The 19,179-nt window shown below is 40.0% G+C and overlaps 3 pseudogenes; all 3 read left to right on the forward strand.

Moving 5' to 3' along the window:
• Positions 1–975: 975 nt before the first annotated feature.
• On the forward strand, positions 976–5,982 carry LOC136175419 (olfactory receptor 10AG1-like; annotated as a pseudogene).
• A 7,158-nt stretch (positions 5,983–13,140) lies between these two features.
• LOC136175420 (olfactory receptor 10AG1-like) lies at positions 13,141–14,111 on the forward strand (annotated as a pseudogene).
• Positions 14,112–17,302: 3,191 nt separating this feature from the next.
• Positions 17,303–18,871, forward strand: LOC136175422 (solute carrier family 25 member 3 pseudogene; annotated as a pseudogene).
• The last annotated feature ends 308 nt before the right edge of the window (positions 18,872–19,179 follow it).

Consider the following 19,179-nt stretch of genomic DNA (forward strand, 5'->3'; position numbering starts at 1 on the left):
TATGGAGCTTGCCACTTTTAGCATCTAGAATCATTTATTTTTACATAGTTTTCTTTTTGTGTGTGTGTTTCTTGCATTCTAAATTTTAATGAGCTAAACTTTCCTTACTCTAAATTATAAAACCTCTTTTTATAATTTCTTAGAATACTTTCATCATTTCGCTCTAAAATATACAAAATCGTGTATCATTTGGAGTTTATTCTGCTGTGGGACAGTTATCAAAAATACATATGCTGTTTATTTTCCAAGTCTGCCCATTTGTCCGAAAGACAGTTATTTTAAACGTCCACGCTTTACCAATTTGGTAGGCTATTTCAGTCAATGACAGATTTTCGTGTGTATTTGAGCCTTTTCTGGAGTTTCGTTCCATCCCAGCAGAGGGTCTGTCTTTACGCATGATGCTGCGCTGCGCTGCGCTCAGCCGTTCCGCTGGGTCAGACTCTGCGGCCCCGGGGACGACAGCCCTCCCGGCTCCCGTGGGAGGCCGACTCTGAGCTGATCCAGAGGCCTTGTGACTGCTTCCCAGCACCAGCTTGTCTTGGGGACCCCTGCAGGATTCAGCCTGGCCGGCCTCACCCCCTTCCTGTCCTTTACGCATCCGGTCCCCGTGAGAAGCCTCTCCCGCCCCCACTACTCAGGGTCTGGGCCACAAGGCTCCTGATACTTTTTAATTAACCTTCCAGATCACTCCCACTGTCCCATTACTATGTGTTCCCTCTCTTGTAAATATTTTCACTTCATAATCATAAACCTTAAGAAATCACTATTTACTAAATAATAGGAAACAACATTCAATTTTTGGGGGGTCATGAAAAACTGGCTCTGAGCCAAGATTTTTAAACTATCTTTATTTTGGAGAAATTTCTCCACATTTGAAACATATAACTCACAAACTTTTTGCTTAGAGTCTTTCCCCTGATCTCAGCTGGATTTATTCCAGATTCTCATTTTATTGTAACTAGAGGCTGAAAGTATTCACATCTTGAAGATATAAAATAAGATTGGGAAAAATTGGTGGTAGGCTGCAAAAGAGAGGAAAAGTTTTCTCCTGCTACAATTAACCTCCTACTACGATTAACAGTTAAGGTAAGAATTGAATCCGTGTCTATTTGATCAACCGAAATAATATTGTGTGTGTGTGTGTGTGTGTGTGTGTGTGTGTGTGTGTGTGTGTGTTCAGTCGTGTCTGACTCTGGAGCCCACGAGGCTCCTCTGTCCATGGAATTCTCCATGCAAGGATTCTGGAGTGGGTTGTCATTTCTTACTCCACGTGAATTTCATGACCCAGGGATCAAACCTGTATCTCTTGCATCTCTTGCATTGGCAGGCCAATTGTTTACCAACTCTACCACCTGGGGAGCCCACAAATGATATTACTTAGCACCCTGTTCACATCTGAGAAATGCACTGTGTCCTCTATTCCCTAGAGAGACTGAAGAAAAAAAAAATATTCTGAGTAGTGAGAGCTTTCTGGGAAAAATTAAAAAAAAAAAAAAATACAACAGATCAGAGAATTCAAAGAGTGATGATTTTAATTAGAAATTTAAATGTGCCAAGTTGCAGAGATCCCTTGAGTAGTGATAACTACTTTTATTTAAGAGCACTTTATGTTTAGAAAAAATAGAATGTTTAAAGGCCAGTTGAATTACTTTGATGAAACAAGTAATTCCACTTACAGTAAATATTCAAAGCCTCTCTAGTAAGAAAAATCAGCAACATTTCAAGTAAGAAAGCTAAATATGAAAATGATAGTAAGGCTTAATTCTTACTTTAAATTTAAAATTAATCACGTACACAGATTTTTAATGTGTAAATTATTAATTTTACACATGGTAGCAAATATTTTTGTTCATTAAAGCAACTTCTATATATTTCTGATTCTATTAAATAAAATTTGCAATCAAATAATTATAACAAATAATGGTATTAAGTCACTTTGAAATGCCAAAAAATGTAATAGCTAAAGTCTAGGTATAGATAGTATTAAAGAAAACTTCACTTGAGCCCACATATTATAACAAAGAAAGATTACATATGTCTATTCAGTTTGATATTATAATAAGAGATTTAAAAGAAAGTAATAAATAAAGTTTTACCTATTGGAATTCAAAGAACAATTATCTTGAAAAGTTATAGAATTCAGGATTTATAAAATAATAAAGATAGCTTCAGTATCAACAATGTTTTCAAATTATTTTCAAGGATTGAGGTACCAATTTTTATCAAATATACAAACATACTTGAAGTATACCTTGTTTTACTCTTGAAAAATTCAAACTCAAATCTTACCTATTTCATGTTATACCAGATTTCATCACCAAAATGTCATATCTGTACAATGAGAAATTATATTTTATATAGTACTGGAAATAATTTTATTCAGGTAATGAGTGAAATATTAAATGCTTTTGTTCATAAAAATGATAAAGATTGCAATTCTATTCTTTTGTATATTAATTTTTCCTCTTTTAAGATTGAACATTTTAAATTAAAAGTGTCTGTTGCTTTACTCAATTTCAGAATCAAATAATGAACAATATGTTAAGTAAACAAGCATTTTCTAAGATCTATATTGCTTCCAAGCAGGAAGACTAGGACTATTTTCCTAGACCATGCAATAACTATTTTCCTAAATCTCAGTCCTTAGATCATAGATCATGTAATATCAGTGGGAAAGAAAAAAGGTATATGAAAGGAATTAGCCAAATTGCAACACTATGTGCTACAAAGTCATGTATGCTCTCCCTATTAGTTCTAGAGTAGAGGTGATAATATTATTAAATTATTGGCAGAAATTTAGTGGAGAATTCACATCTAAAAGTATGGGATTTTTATAACACTGTGATGATTGTTTTAATATCTTATTTCATCCCCACATTAACCATGTGATACCAAGCCAAGGTAAATTAGAGAGCAGTTTTTCATACTGTTAAAGCTGAGAGTGAAATTTAGAATAAAATTTAGCTTTTAATAAAAACAATAATAGCTAGCATAGCTGGCTTTCAAATAGACTTTCTATGAATGCCAAAACAACTTTACATTGCTTTATTGTATCAAATGAACTAATTCATGTAGCATGCTAACTGTTGGTACACCCGTTGTCGGTTTTGCAGCCAGGTGAACCATGGGCAGGGAGATTAAGCGCTTGGCATTGTCACACGACTGGCAAGTGAAGCCATGGTTCAATCGCAGGCCATCTTGTCAGGATTGTATTTCTTGTCCATGACACTATGTTTAGGCTGTGCTTGGTGGAAAACTTGAAACATAGAGGGTGGGGGACTGAAAAGCAGGGCTGGACTCATGTTGAGTCGGTGATGCCTGGGGTGGAAGATTTAAGGAGGCAGTCACTTTAACAATGGTGCAATGCAGAATCAGCCGTGAAACTGAACGTGTGCTCTTAGATTCTGTACTGGAGGAGTCTCATCCCTTCTTTAGGTAAGACTGTATCCTACTCCTGGCCTTGATTAAAGGAAAAAATGGAAAAAAGTAACCATCAATGAGTAACTCAATACCTCTACCAAAAACAATTTTTCCAGGGAGTGTGTTACAACCCTGGCAACTAAAGATTTAAGAACATTATTAGTAATTATAATTATAGGACTATGACTTAAACATATTAAAAGTGATAGGTAATTTTATCAATAATATCATATATAATTATCTCAAATAAGAAAGCAAACAGAAAGTTTAAACAATTAATACAACCAATGATAAATAACAGTTAGGATTCAAACTTAAGTATGATTTTAAAAATAGACACTGATTTGCAATCACAAAACCAATGTGCAAATGAGCAATGTATCCATCATTGCTAAATCTCAATATCCTAGCTCAAGAAAAGTGAGTTTAGAAACTGTTATCTGAATTATTATTATTATTATTATTATTATTATTTGAGGAACAGCAAAGACATCAGAGATGCACACAGAACATGGGGTAAAGCGTGACAGGAAGTATCTTACACAGCTAGTGAACACATTCCAGGTGACCCCTCTTTTTCCACAGTGACCCTCTGAATTGTTTCTCTCTTTATCTATTCCCACACAACTTTTCCAGAATAAAACCCTCTGATAGCCTCCACATAGCATCTTACTGAAATATATGTATTTTATTCCCCTATGTACAATAAAATAAAATATTCTCTGATATTTTTTATAAACTTTCTAGTAATGTGAATTGTATATAAGACACGTATGATCAAGATCATCAAGTGGTGGGAGGGAAATGAAGAGTTGAAATATGTAGCTGAAAATATATAAGGGAGATAATTTCTGTTATATTAATAGTGCTACTGAAGTATGTAAAGTCATAGAGAAATACAATAAACTTGTCAAAAAATGTGTATATTTGAGGGAATTCCCTAGCAGTCCAATGATTGGGACTCTGTCCTTTCACTGCCATGAACCTGAGGTTCAATCTCTGGCTGGGGTACTAAAATCCCACAAACAGTGAAACATGGCCACAAAAAAATGTCAGTATTTAAAACTGAGATCACATGACAACACCGTGGGTCTGTCTTCAATAACTATCAGTTTGTCCAATGTCTGTGCTGAGCGGGGCATTCAGGGCTTCCCTGGTGGTTCAGGCGATAAAGAATCCGCCTGCAAGCAGGAGACCTGGGTGTGATCCCTGAGTCGGTAAGATTCCCTGGAGAAGGGAATGACAACCCACTCCAGTATTCTGGTCTAGGAAATCCCATGGACAGAGGGGCCTGGTGGGCTACAGTCCTTGGGATCAGAGAGTCAGACACGACTGAACGACTAGCACTCTTAACTTTTTTGACTTTGGACTGTATTCGGAAAGAATGTCCTAAAAGATATTTCAAGGGAGAGTGTATGGTGCTAACACATGGATTATAAACTGAGAAAGGGGAAATGCATAAATAATAAACTTCTTAAATTAGAAGCAGTTGCATTGATCATGAAAATCAACCTGGATACCCTGATACAATTTATAAAACAGGCACTGATCCCTGGTGGTAAAAATAAAAAGCAGATAATACATTTACCCTTTTTCACAGATGGAACATCAAGAAAAAGCACCAGAAGGTAATCTCACTAAATTGACGGAATTTGTTCTCCTGGACTTTGCTGATGTTCCTCATCTCCAGAAGTTTTTATTTGGACTGTTCTTACTCATCTATATAATTATCTTGACGGGCAATGGCATCATATTTCTGATAACAAAACTAGACCCTGGTCTCCAGACCCCCATGTATTTTTTCCTTGGCAACTTTTCCCTTTTGGAGATCTGTTATGTGTCTGTTACAATCCCCAGAATGCTCACAAGTCTTGGGACACAAAGAAGAACGATTTCTCTGGTTGCTTGTGCCACACAAATGTGCTTCGTCCTTACACTTGGGGCCGCCGAGTGCTGCCTTCTGGCCGTGATGGCCTGTGATCGCTACGTGGCCATTTGTAGCCCTCTGGCTACCCTCTAGTTATGAACCCCAAGGTGTGTGTCCAGCTAGTGGCTGGCTCCTGGGTCAGTGGAATCCCAATCCAAATAGGCCAGACATGCCAGATTTTCTCTCTGCCCTTCTGTGGTTCTAACCTCATCAACCACTTCTTCTGTGACATCCCTCCCATTCTCAAGCTGGCCTGTGGGGTCACTTTTCTGAATGAACTGTTGGTCTTCACTGTTGCTGCGCTGTTTGTTTTGGTTCCATTTCTGCTGATACTCGTCTCCTACGGCAGAATCATCTCCACAATCCTTAAGTTGCCCTCAGCCACGAGTCGGGGCAAAGCCTTTTCCACCTGCTCATCTCATCTTGTGGTCGTGGCATTGTTCTTCGGATCAGCCATTGTCACATATTTAAGACCCAAGATGCAGGGCTCAGCGGGAACTGACAGAGTGCTTTCTCTCTTCTACACGATCGTGATGCCTGTGTTTAACCCCGTGATATACAGTCTGAGGAACAAGGATGTCATGATGGCCCTGAGAAAATGGCCAGGTAAACACCTTAGTTCATGGAAAAAGTGACTTGTATTTCAGAACTTGATTTCTTATATGTGTGTTACAAATTTTCAACACATATTTATCTTAAACTCAATTTATCTGTCTATAAAGTGGTAGCTATTACCAAAATAAAAATTACTTGTAACACTGAGAAACCTTTCTGTCTCCAGTTATACTGTAGTGTGTGGGTCAGCAATAGCAAAAAATAGCTCGGGAATTCTATAACCTTATTGTGAAATGTTCTTTTGTAGTAAGAGCTTTAGACAAGAACTGCTATAAGAGGCCCAGTTGTAATACAGACTCAGTTATATCACTTATTGGAAAGCATATTATTCAGTTCCATAGACTTGTCATGGAAATTTTTAAAACTAAGTTAGTAATGCACATTAATTAAAATGTTATGTATAGTTTGGCCTAGCAATTATTCTACACAGAAATAATTTCTTAGAGTGAAAAGTATTTCTCATTGGGAATGTAGTTTAATAAATGATATTGTACAATGATATTAGCAATTATTAGTCATCATTTATGTGTATATCATTAAATCCATAATAAGATTTGTTGAGTTGATAAGACAAAAGATATTATTGAAATCTTTATGTACAGTAAGATGAGCTTGAGCTTAGAAAAAGTGATGGGAATATTCACGAGTCATATAATATATTTTCCTAGAGATGATAGTAGGGATAGGAAAGTTAGGGTAAAAGGGAAAGGATTTCAATTTTTGTAAAAGTAAGTATCTGCTATAAAAGCACAAGTATTATACACTTTAAACCTTACATACATACACATATTAAAAATGGTCAATACAAAAATAATCATCATTATTAATTATGGAGATCACAGAGTAAATCATTCTATGTTTCCCTTTGTTTTATTGAAATTGTACAGTTTATTACAATAAACTTGTGCTATTCAGGTAATCGAAATAACACATTTGTATTCATTCTGGACAAGGAAATCGCAATTATTAGTCATGTGTGCTATTTCTGTAGTTACATATGTTTCAAAATTCCATGTATATATAATAATCCTTCATATAGACAGGCAACAGATCATTGCAGAATATGACCAGTCACCATTACTCAAAGTTAAAAAGTATGATGAAACTTGAACCGTTACTTTTAAAGATTGTTCCCATAAAAATATATGCCAGTTCTGTGCACATTATGTGGCGCTGGCTACTTCCACATGGATAGGGAGGTGCAGTAACACTTTCTCCCTGGGAGAAAACAGCCAGATGACATGTGACAAATTCTGATAATAAAGTGAAGAAGAAAAAACCAACTCTTATTGAGAACCAAGTAAAAAATAAATCACCACGATTCACAGATAATACGGCTATCATAACCTACTAAAATCTAATGGAAATGATTGAATACAGGGGAGGGTAAAAGAAAGAGAACTGCAAGGATTCTTTAATATTCACAAATCAATCAATGTAATGCATCACATTAACAAATTGAAAGATAAAACCCATATGATTATCTCAATAGATGCAGAGAAAGCATTTGACAAAATTCAACACTCATTTTTTATTAAAACTCTCCAGAAAGCAGGAATAGAAGGAACATACCTCAACATAATAAAAGCTATATATGACAAACCCACAGCAAGCATCACCCTCAATGGTGAAAAATTGAAAGCATTTCCCCTGAAATCAGGAACAAGACAAGGGTGCCCACTCTCACCACTACTATTCAACATAATGTTGGAAGTTTTAGCCACAGCAATCAGAGCAGAAAAAGAAGTAAAAGGAATCCAGATAGGAAAAGAGGAAGTGAAACTCTCACTGTTTGCAGATTACATGATCCTCTACATAGAAAACCCCAAAGACTCTTCCAGAAAATTACTAGAGCTAATCAATGAATATAGTAAAGTTGCAGGATATAAAATTAACACACAGAAATCCCTTGCATTCCTATATACTAACAATGAAAAAAAAGAAAGAGAAATTAAGGAAGCAATACCATTCACCATTGCAACAAAAAGAATAAAATACATAGGAGTGTATCTACCTAAAGAAACAAAAGACCTATACATAGATAACTATAAACCACTGATGAAAGAAATCAAAGAGGACACAAACAGATGGAGAAACATACCGTGTTCATGGATTGGAAGAATCAATATTGTCAAAATGGCTATTCTACCCAAAGCAATCTATAGATTCAATGCAGTCCCTATCAAGTTACCAATGGTATTTTTCATAGAACTAGAACAAATAATTTCACAATTTGTATGGAAATACAAAAAACCTCAAATAGCCAAAGTAATCTTGAGAAAGAAGAATGGAACTGGAGGAATCAAGCTGCCTGACTTCAGACTCTACTACAAAGACACAGTTGTCAAGACAGTATGGTACTGGCACAAAGACAGAAATATAGATCAATGGAACAGAATAGAAAGTCCAGAGATAAATCCACGAACCTATGGACACCTTATCTTTGACAAAGGAGGCAAGGATATACAATGGAAAATAGACAACCTCTTTAACAAGTGGTGCTGGGAAAACTGGTCAACCACTTGTAAAAGAATGAAACTAGAACACTTCCTAACACTATACACAAAAATAAACTCAAAATGGATTAAAGATCTAAATGTAAGACCAGAAATTATAAAACTCCTAGAGGAGAACATAGGCAAAACACTCTCCAACATAAATCACAGCAAGATCCTCTATGACCCACTTCCCAGAATATTGGAAATAAAAGCAAAACTAAACAAATGGGACCTAATGAAACTTAAAAACCTTTGCATTACAAAGGAAACTATAAGTAAGGTGAAAAGACAGCCCTCGGATTGGGAGAAAGTAATAGCAAATGAAGAAACAGACAAAGAATTAATCTCAAAAATATGCAAGCAACTCCTGAAGTTCAATTCCAGAAAAATACATGACCCAATCAAAAAGTGGGACAAAGAACTAAACAGACATTTCTCCAAAGAAGACATACAGATGGCTAACAAACACATGAATAGATGTTCAACATCACTCATTATCAGAGAAATGCAAATCAAAACCACAATGAGGTACCATTACACGCCAGTCAGGATGGCTGCTATCCAAAAGTCTGCAAGCAATAAATGCTGGAGAGGGTGTGGAGAAAAGGGAACCCTCTTACACTGTTGGTGGGAATGCAAGCTAATACAACCACTATGGAAAAAAGTGTGGAGATTTCTTAAAAAACTGGAAAGAGAACTGCCATATGACCCAGCAATCCCTCTTCTGGGCATACACACTGAGGAAACCAGATGTGAAAGAGACACGTGCACCCCAATGTTCATCACAGCACTGTTTATAATAGCCAGGACATGGAAGCAACCTAGATGCCCATCAGCAGATGAATGGATAAGGAAGCTGTGGTATATATACACCATGGAATATTACTCAGCTGTTAAAAAGAATTCATTTGAATCAGTTCTAATGAGATGGGTGAAACTGGAGCCCATTATACAGAGTGATGTAAGCCAGAAAGATAAAGAACATTACAGCATACTAACACATATATACGGAATTTAGAAAGATGGTAACGATAACCCTATATGCAAAACAGAAAAAGAGACACAGAAGTACAGAACAGACTTTCAAACTCTGGGAGAAGGTGAGGGTGAGAGGTTTCAAAAGAACAGCATGTATATTATCTATGGTGAAACAAATCACCAGCCCAGGTGAGATGCATGAGTCAAGTGCTCGGGCCTGGTGCATTGGGAAGACCCAGAGGAATCAGGTGGAGAGGGAAGTGGGAGGGGGTATCGGGATGGGAATACGTGTAACTCTATGGCTGATTCATAGCAATGCATGACAAAACCCACTGAAATGTTGTGAAGTAATTAGCCTCCAACTTATAAAAAAAAAAAAATAAAAAGAAAGGGAACTGTAATAACAGCAACACCAGAATTCCAAGAACATTTCTAGGCAGAAGTTGGATAAATCCTGAAACTATTATATGTTGAAAAGATTGAGAAGGAAATTAAGAAATCCTCTCTTTTTTCTGTCCTTCTTACCTAATTAAAAAAAAAAAAAAACTTTTTTAGGGAAAAGAGATAACTAATGGGGGGGCAGCATTTAAAAATACTGATATATCAATAAGATGTGATTGGATCAATCTCTTTTTGTAGAGAATAGCAAATAAAAGTGATGTCTTGAAGCATTACGACTTTTTTGGGTAGATACTGACGTTTCACAAGCTAAAAATGTCAGTGGACAGCTTCAGAAATTATTTTCACTTTGGCTTGGCAATTAACAAACCATATCTAAACTAGTTACCAAATTCAGTGGTAATAGCTTCCCAAAAATCTGTATCTGTATTACTTGTTTTTAAAATACAATGAATGTGTGCAAATACTACCAGTGCTTTGTAAATTACAAATATCTTTATTAGCAACATAATCTTTTGTTACCACTTTGCATTGTACTATTCCTAAAACAAGTCACTTATAATCCTGAGAAACTAAGCAAACACAATTTTATTATTTAGAAACACGAAAACAGATATTCATTTATGTAGGTATATATGCTTGTCTGTGTGTGTGAGTGTACTTTAGGATAATACTGCTTTTGTGGACTGAAGTCAACTGACAACAAAGAATGGGAAGGTCAATAATATGTGCAAAATCTCTCCAAGATTAATAGCCTGATTCGGGGAAAGTGAAAAGTGAATATGTCTTCATTGTGCATCTTGATTGTATTAATAGCTATGGATTCTTTGCTGGAAAAGAAAGTTCAGGGAATAATGGTAGACATCTCTTTCTTTCCTTTTTTTTAAAGGTATCTGTATATTTATATTTATATAGGTGTCATATGTATAATTGTTTCTTGGAATAGTGTTTTGCTATATGTAACCTTTATATTGATAAATTATTTCTTTAGTTGTGACATGAAAGCATGTAAGCTTATTTCACTATCATATAATTAGTACAGAGAACATATATGGAAATAGAATAATAGAATTGGAAGGTAGAGAGAAGGTGAACATATAGTCTAAAGGAAGAGTTGAAAAAATATATAAATTATGAAACAAACTTTTAGAGAGATGATGTTGAAATTTCAAAAAGGAAGATCATTGAGCTTTTCCATAATAAGCTTTACACACAAAAGATATACATATTTATATGTGTACATTTGTATTTTGTGTTTAAAACATTTGGATAGATGATAGATATATAGATAAAAAGAGTTTGTGTCTGTGCATGCAGTAACTCAGATGTGAACTTTTCTAGGTGGATTCATTGAACTAATTATGTTTAGAATGATTAAGGTTGTCATATATGCCCTTCCTCAGTGTCTCAGTGGTAAAAAAATCAGACTGAAGTGCAGGAGCTGCAGGAGACGTGGGTTTGATCCCTGGATTGGCACGATAGCTTGGAGAAGGGCATGGCAACCCATTCCAGTATTATTGCCAGGAGAATCCCCTGGATAGAGGAGCCTGGCTATCCACAGCCCATAGGGTGGTGCAAGCAGACACCACTGAAGTGACTTAGCATGCACACACAAGGTTGTCATATATAGGCATCTTGTTGTTGCTATTCAGTCGCTCAGTCCTGTCTGACTCTTTTTGAGACCACGGACTACAGCACACCAGGCCTCCCTGTCCTTCACCATCTCCCAGAGCTTGTTCAAACTCATGTCCATAGAATTGGTGATGCTACCCAACCATCTTGAACTCTGCCGTCCCCTTGTCCTCCTGCCTTCAGTCTTTCCCAGTATCAGGGTCTTTTCTAAAGAGTCGGCTCTTCGCATCAGTGGTCAAAGTATTGGAGCTTTAGCTTCAGCATCAGTCCCTCCAGTGAATATTCAGGATTGATTTCCTTTAGTATTGACTGGTTTGATCTTCTTGCAGTCCAAGGTACTCTCAAGAGTCTTCTCCAACACCACAGTTTAAAAGCATCAATTCTTTGGCACTCAGCCGTCTTTATAAAATGTGTCTTTGAGGGTCATTATTCTGTGAGAGCCAACATACTTGACAAAACAGAGAATCAATTAATAACTGCCTCATATATTGGATTTCCATACTGAAAGTATATGTAAACATTAGCAAACCACTGAATACCTAGAAGAAATGGAGTAGCCATCATAGTCAACAAAAGAGCTCAAAATGAAGTACTTGGATGCAATCTCAAAAACAACATAATTATCTCTGTTCATTTCCAAGGCAAACAATTCAATATCACGGTAATTCAAGCCTATGCCCCAACCAGTAATGCTGAAGACGCTGAAGTTGAATGGTTCTATGAAGAACTACAAAACCTTCTAGAACTAACATCCAAAAAAAGATGTTCTTTTCATTATAGGGGACTGGAATGCAAAAGTAGGAAGACAAGAAACACCTGGAGTAACAGGCAAATTTGGCCTTGAAATACAGAATGAAGCAGGCAAAGTCTAATAGAGTTCTTCTAAGAGAACGCACTGGTCATAGCAAACACCCTCTTTCAACAACACAAGAGAAGACTCTACACATGGACATCATCAGATGGTCAGCACCGAAATCAGATTGATTATATTTTTTGCAGCCAAAGATGGGGATGTTCTATATAGTCAGCAAAAACAAGACCGGGAGCTGACCATGGCTCAGATCATGAACTACTTATTGCCAAATTCAGACTTCAATAAAAGAAAGTAGGGAAAACCACTAGACCATTCAGGTATGACCTAAATCAAATCCCTTATGACTGTACAGTGGAAGTAAGAATTAGGTTTAAGAGACTAGATCTGATAGACAGAGTGCCTGATGAACTACAGACGGAGGTTCATGGCATTGTATAGGAGACAGGGATCAAAACCATCCCCAAGAAAAAGAAATGCAAAAAAGCAAAATGACTGTCTGAAGAGGCCTTACAAATAGCTGTGAAAAGAAGAGAAGCCAAAAGCAAAAGATAAAAGGAAAGATATACTCATTTGAATGCAGAGTTCCAAAGAATAGCAAGGAGAGATAAGAAAGCCTTCCTCAGAGACCAATGCAAAGAAATAGAGGGAAACAACAGAATGGGAAAGACCAGAGATCTCTTCAAGACAATTAGAGATATATTTTCTTAAAAATATATTTAACATTAATGAAAAATATATTTCACTACATTTTCACAGGTCTTATTAGTAATAGGTTTTGTTTCTTTAGGGAATTGGAAAAATAAGAGGACATAGAATCCTGTTTATACATAAGGAAACAAAAGTCAAAACGTGAAATAATGGTACTTTTGATTGAGTCATTCCCACAGAGGAAATATGAAGAGATGGAAGCAGAAGACAACATATCCACAGCTGTACAATTTGTTCTCCTGGGGTTTTCTGGACCTTCCAAACCTCCAAAGGTTAATATTTGGGATGTTCTCCATCATTTACATCATTATCTTAGCTGGAAATAGCCTCTTAATAATAATAACTTGCCTTGACCCTGCACTACAAAAACCCATGTATTTTTCTCTGGCAAATTTTTCCTCCTTGGGAATCTGTTACACAACCGTCACTCTCCCTGGGATCCTGGTGAAACTTTGGACTCAGGACGGGGGCATTTCAGTGCTGTCCCATGCTGCCCAAATGTGCTTCTTCCTTATCCTTGGAACCACTGAGTGCTTCCTCCTGGTGGTGATGGCCTGTGACCGCTGTGTGGCCATCTGTGACCCCCTGCACTCTCCCCTGGTCATGACCCCAAAGACGTGCCTCCAGCTGGCTGTGGGCTCCTGGGCCAGTGGAATCCCAGTGCGGATAGGGCAAACGTGCTGGATCTTCACTCTGTTTCTGTCATTCGAACCAGATTAACCACTTCTTCTGTGACGTGACCCCCATTCTGAAGCTGGCCTGCGGAGACACTTTTGCACATGAGCTGTCAGTCTATGTAGCAGTTCTACTGGTTGCTTCAGTGCCTTTTATGTTAATACTTGCCTCTTACAGTAAAATCATCTGCACCATTCTGAGGTTGCCAACAGCCAGAAGAGACAAAGCCTTCTCCACGTGTTCTTCTCGCCTGTTGGTTGTGCTTTTATTCTTTGTATCTGCTGCCATTACCTACTTAAGGCCCAAATCCATTCACACTGCAGGAAGTGACAGACTGCTCTCCTTGTTCGACACCATAGTGACTCCAGTGTTAAATCCCATGATATACAGCCTTCAGAACAAGGATGTGATTGCAGCATTGAGACAATTGTCACTTAAAATATAGATTGCAGGCAGGAGGAGATAGTGCAATGGCATCACTGACTCAATGGACAACAGCTTGAGCAAACTCTAGGAGACAGTGAAGGACAGGGAAGCCTGGCATGCTGCAGTCCATGGGGTTACAAAGAGTTGGACTTCACTGAATGACTGAAAACAATAAAAGTATAGTGTCGTCAGTATACTTATAAATGTTTTAAATGTTTACCACAGAGTTATCAGAAAATGGTTTTGAATATTTTCCCCTTAAAAACTTAACCATTTCTAGCTTATAAGTGTGAGGTGAACAGAAGTAAAGCAGCTTAGATTAGAGTAGGCCTTCCTACTTGGTAAGATTATCAGGTCACCTGGATACAACCAATTAGCTTTTGCTTAACACTGACCATTGTTTGCCAATTAGGACCAATTAGCTTTCACTTAATACTGACTACTGTTTGCCAATTAGGAAATTAGGAATGGGGCAGAAACCCCCAGGAAAGTCCTGCCCGTGCGAAAGTTTTGACCAATGAAATTGCTTTGCAACTTGTAACCAATCCGCATAAACCAACAACCAACGGCAAGTGCTCACCCTATAAATTTGTGTAACAGCTTGGGCTCGGGGCTCTCTGACCCGCACCAATGCGTTGGTTCCGGCAGAGGCCCTGGCTCGAGTCAGTAATAAACTTCCCTTTTTGTGAGTTGCATTGTCTTGGAAGCCTTCTCTCTTCCCGCTTGTGGATTTGGACGTCGGGTATAACATTTGGGGGCTCGTCCGGGATCCCTTGACCGGGGGAAGAGAACACTTCCAGGACAGAGGGGAAGGATAGATAACAGCACCGGTGCTCAGGAAAACTCAGGGGGCCCAAAAACCCAGCGCTGTGTTGTCGGCCGACGTTTGTCTGTCCGTGTGTTTGTCTTTGGCTCTCCGTGTTTGTGTGTGTGCCGGCATTGTCTCAGGCAGGACAGGAAAGTCCAGTGTAAATCCAAGGTTCTGCTGTGAAGCAGGAACATATCTGGCACAGAAGAAATCTTTCTATAAAGGGGGGAATGGATTAAACGTTCCAGCCGGAGTAAGGCCGAGGCCCGCGAGCGCGCTCGAAGGCAGCCGGCTCTGTGGGAAGGAGAGTTCCTCTCCTGATCCTGAGTCTGGTGAGAAAACTCAGGGGGGCCGAAAACCCAGCACTGTGTTTTTGGCTGACGTTTGTCTGTCCGTGTGTTTGTCTTCGGCTCTCCGTGTTAGTCCGTGTTTGTGTGTGTGCCGGCATTGTCTCTGGTCTCGTTCCTACTCTTTTCAGGAGTTTCAGTGAACAGATGAATGGTTGTGTTGGCAATCGATGAGTCCAGGCCAGGGCTACACTCTGGCGGACTCTGAAGGCCCTACAATAAATGAGCCTCAGTAACTAGAGCCTGACCAGGTGAAACTCTCCTTTCACTACGATTGTCAGCAGCTGTTGCAGGTGCTCTTCACCACAGAAGAACGGGAGTGAAGTCTGACAGAAGCGCGGAAATGGGCCCTAGGGGCCGACGGGAGGCCAACCGTCCAGCCTCATCTCATGGACGAGGGATTTCCTCTGTTGCAGCCTAACTGGGATTTTGAGCGAGCGGACGGTAGGGAGCATCTCCGAGTGTACCGCTAGACTCTGATGACTGGCCTACGGGCCGCAGCAAGAAAGCCGACAAATCTGGCAAAGGTAAATTTAGTAAGGCAAGAACCCACTGAGAGCCTGGCAGCCTTCCTAGAGAGGCTGATGGAAGCTTTCAGGCAACATACACCCATGGACCCCCAGGCTGAGGAGTCACGCGCTGCAGTCCTGTTAGCGTTTGTAAATCAGGAGGAAATTACAAAAGATAGAGGGATTGGGAGAACAGACAATACAAGATTTACTGAAAGCAACTGAAAAGGTATTTAATAATAGGGAGACCCCAGAAGAAAGGGAAGAATGAATTTGACGGGAGAAAGGGAATTAGCTGAGAGGATCAGGAAGGAAGGAAGATAGAGAACACAGAGAAAGGGAAAACTGGAAGAACCAGAGGGAGCTAGCCCAGATTCTTTTTTGCGGGATAAAGGCAGGAACAGAATTGAGGGAACCTTGAGAACCCTGGATGAGAGAAAAAGAGAAAGCAGAAAGGCAGGCCCTAAAGAAAGATCAGTGCGCCTACTGCAAAGAACAGGGGCACTGGAAAAACGAGTGCCCTAAGAGGGATCCGAGGAGAGGAACGACCCAGAGATAGAGAATCTCCCCTAGAACTCGAGTTCTATTTGTGGGGGAAGACAGTGACTGGGAGAGTCAAGACTCGGCACCCCTCCGAGTCCTGAGTACCATACATGTGGAGGGGAACCCCGTTGGCTTCATGGTAGATACTGGTGCCCAACACTCTGTTTTAAATCAAAAACTGGGACCAATGTCTAAGAAAACCAGCTTGGTGCAAGGAGCCACGGGAACATAAAGATATTTTTGGACCACAGAACGAAAAGTAGATCTGGGGACCCACCAGGTGTCCCATTCGTTTTTGGTGATACCAGAATGCCCAGGCCCTCTACTTGGAAGAGACTTGTTGACTAAAATTAATGCTCAGATTCATTTTGACCGATGGCATTCCCTATGGATATGTTGGATAATTGCAGTCATGAGGAACTGGAAAATTCTGCTGAAGATTACATGTTAGATCTGAGGTGTGGGGACCATGAAAATCTGAAATGTTTTCCTATTAGCCTGTCAAATGTAGGCTTTGTACCTCTCTATGGTAGAGATCAGACCCAGAAAGTTCTTGCTCTTTTTGCACCTGAGGACTCACTCAGAGCTGTGGCACTTTACCTTGCTGATCAGTGGTGGGCTATTGATGATATTGTGAAAACATCTGTCCCTTCTAGAGAGGGGCTGAGGCAGGTGAGAACTCTTGGGGAGAGAGTGGTTAAAGCAGGAAATGGAGAGAAATGAGATCCCATTCCTGTGTCATAGCAGTACTGATTATGCTAAGATTCTGTGGAAGAAAGGAGAGGCCATTGGGTTTTTTTCAGTTAAGCCTACAGAGCTGGGAGAATGACAGTCATGGATGGACTTGGACAGCCGATACATGTCTTATCCCTAGCCTTAAGAGATGAATAAATACACGTTGGCCTGGGCTGAAATGGCAGGGATGGGACCTGCCAAACAGAGACATCTGGTCATCATCAAGCTAAAGGCCTAGGCAACTCCTGTGAGGGTGAGACAGTACCCCATGAGCCAGGAAGCTCAGCGGGGGATCACTCCCCACATTCAACGTCTCATGGATGCCGGAATTCTCAAGTGGTGTCAATCCCCTTGGAACACCCCCTTACTGCTGGTGAAGAAGCCAAGGGGGACAGATTACCTGCAAGAAGTCAACAAATGGGTGAGTGACATACACACCACTGTCTCTAACCCGTAAACCCTCCTGAGCAGTTTGCTGCCTGAGTACACTTGGTACACTGTGTTGGACTTGAAAGATGCCTTTTTCAGCCCACCCCTGGCAGCCCAGAGCCAGGAGATATTTGCCTTTGTGTGGACCGAGGGGGAAGGCCAACCTGTAATACAATTAACTTGGACCTGTCTCCCACAGGGGTTCAAGAACTCCCCTACCTTGTTTAATGAGGCTCTGAGTGAGGACCTCTACGAATATCAGACTTGCTACCAAGAGGTCATTCTGCTACAATATGTAGACGACCTTATGTTGGCTGGAACCACCAAGGAGGCATGTAGCCATGCCTCTGGGGACCTCTCAATACTGGCTGAGGCCCTGGTGGCACGAAAAGGCTTAACTGATGTACCCCTAGACAACAGTGAGCTAGTATGGTTCACTGATGGGAGCAGCTATGTAAAAGATGGGCAAAGGAAAGCTGGAGCTGCCACGGTAGTAGAGTACAGTTGTGAATATGGCTCCGTGAAGTTTTATGCACTGTGTGGCTTTGGTGGGGTCTTAAGTTGTGGTCTGACACACACTGCTGTTGTTTGTCTGGATTTATTGAAATGCCATATGCATTTCAAGGGCATTTTAATGGATTTTCAGTTACACTCAAAGAGGATGGTTTCCGTGGTTTGGCCAAAGGATGGGCCCCGACCTTCATTGGCCACTCCCTGCAGGGGCTCTGCAAGTTTGACTTTTATGAAGTCTTCAAGGTTTTGTACAGCAACATGCTTGGCGAGGAGAATGCCTATCTGTGGCGCACATCACTGTATTTGGCTGCCTCTGCCAGTGCTGAATTCTTTGCTGACATTGCTCTGGCTCCGATGGAAGCTGCTAAGGTTCGAATTCAAACCCAGCCAGGTTATGCTAACACTCTGAGGGATGCAGCTCCCAAAATATATATAAAAGAAAACTTAAAGGTGTTCTACAAGGGGGTTGCTCCTCTTTGGATGAGACAGATACCATACACCATGATGAAGTTTGCCTGCTTTGAACGTACTGTTGAAGCATTGTACAGGTTTGTGGTTCCTAAGCCTGAAGCGAATGTTCAAAGCCAGAGCAGCTGGTTGTCACATTTGTGGCAGGTTACATAGCTGGAGTCTTCTGTGCCATTGTTGCCCACCCTGCCGATTCCGTGGTGTCTGTGTTGAATAAAGAGAAGGGTGTCAGTGCCTCTCAGGTCCTCAAGAGACTTGGATTTAGAGGTGTATGGAAGGGACGCTTTGCCCGCATCATCATGATCGGCACTCTGACTGCCCTACAGTGGTTTATCTATGATTCTGTGAAGGTCTACTTCAGGCTCCCCGCCCTCCTCCCCCTGAGATGCCAGAGTCTGTGAAGAAGAAGCTTAGGTACACTCAGTAGATAAATGAAAGCAAATAAGGACTGAATCTGCGTGTTGATCAGTGTTTGAGGAAAATGCAACTGGATGAGAGATAATCCAGGCTTGCACAGCATGTCAGCTGATGAGGACAGGGAAAAAGCAGCACACGCGAACGAGGTACCAAGGGGAAGAGCCAGGGCAACACTGGGAGATAGATTTCACTGAGGGAAGGCCAGGCAAGTACGGGTATCACTGTCTGTTGGTTCTGGTAGATTCCTTCTCGGGGTGGGTGCAAGCCTTCCGTGCTAAGGGAGAGACAGCAACAGTGGTTGCTAAAAAGATCTTAGAG

The sequence above is a fragment of the Muntiacus reevesi genome, chromosome 9 (assembly GCF_963930625.1).
Source record: "Muntiacus reevesi chromosome 9, mMunRee1.1, whole genome shotgun sequence".
Lineage (NCBI taxonomy): Eukaryota > Metazoa > Chordata > Mammalia > Artiodactyla > Cervidae > Muntiacus > Muntiacus reevesi.